Raw genomic sequence first — 1420 nt, 5'->3', positions numbered from 1 at the left:
GAATTTGAACTCAGAATGTAGCGATGAGCAAAATACCGCTAAGCCTTTTACCCAGTATGCTAATGACTCCGCCAGCTCACTGTCTTATATGATATATATATATAAAACAAAACTACATTAAAATACAAATCTAAAAGCAAAGAAAACAGGAATGTGCCAAGAGAAAATAAAAAGAAGAAAAAAAGAGGTAAAAATAGACAAAAGGAAGAAAAGAAAGAAAAGTCATCAATTCAACATAAAGTGTTTCAATTGGTCACACACCATAAAGTTCAATAGAATCTACTGAAGCAAGCTAAAACACTCGCAGCATTACCATGGGTGATGGCAAAGCTAAAGCATTGAAATAGCCACGCACCCTCACAGGCATCAACTAATACCTTTGTAAGGTGAGCCACCAATGATGACAAGAACTTTACTGTTAGTGGCCCACAAGAACTTTACTGTTAGTGGCCCACAAGAACTTCACTATCATTGTCACGTAGACAATGATAAACATTGTCTATGTGTTTCAGTCAATACTGAAAAATAATAAAAACAAGAGTACTCAGAGAGCACAAACCTCCGCCAAGGCAACACCAACGTCCTCTCAACAATTAACCGGAGACTGGTCTCACAAATGAGAATACTGAAAATGAACCCGACCATTCTCAAATGGAAAAATAATCCAAATATATATATATTGAGTGAAGGGAGGGGAGATGAAATACTAATACAGTGAAAGGGAAGTAGTGAGAGTAATAGCCATGACTGAGAGGGAGTGAGAGAAAGTAATGACAATGGGCAAAGAGAGCATCATATGAATGTGAAAGGAAGGGGTGATAGATGACTAACGAAGGAAGGAGTGAAAAAGCCAATAAATGGTGTTTGAAGTCTGAGTATATGTGTGTCTAAAGAGAGGTATGTTTAAGTGTGTGTGTGTGTATGTGTGTATGTACAATGGAAATGGGATTGTAGTGTTCAACATTGAAAATGTGTGAGTATACGTGTGTATGTGTGTGCGTGTACAAGAGAACTATGTGGAACTTTACATATTCATGTAAAGTAAAAAGAATTGGAAAAATAATCCAGAATCCTTGTCTGGTATTGGATCGATCCCAAAATCTAATGAGACCGTGCCAGTCATGAGGCCAAATATCTTTGAAAGTTTCATCTGAATCCATCCAGGGGTTCTTGAAATATCTTGTCCACAGACAAACAAACACCACTGAAACAATATCTGGTGGGGTAGGATGAGATGGAGGTGGGGAAGAAGCAGTTGAGAAGGGATGAGGTGAGGAGGAGAGGAATAAGGGGGAGGGGAGGAGGGCAAGTGGGAGGTGGTGAGGGGGAAGAGGGAGGTGGTGAGGGGGAAGAGGGAGGTGGTGAGGGGGGAAGAGGAAGTTGGGTGGGGAAGAGAGAAGAACCTCCCCAGAAATAACTT

The sequence above is a fragment of the Octopus bimaculoides genome, chromosome 7, assembly GCF_001194135.2.
Source record: "Octopus bimaculoides isolate UCB-OBI-ISO-001 chromosome 7, ASM119413v2, whole genome shotgun sequence".
NCBI lineage: Eukaryota > Metazoa > Mollusca > Cephalopoda > Octopoda > Octopodidae > Octopus > Octopus bimaculoides.
Note: the sequence above shows the minus strand (reverse complement) of the source record.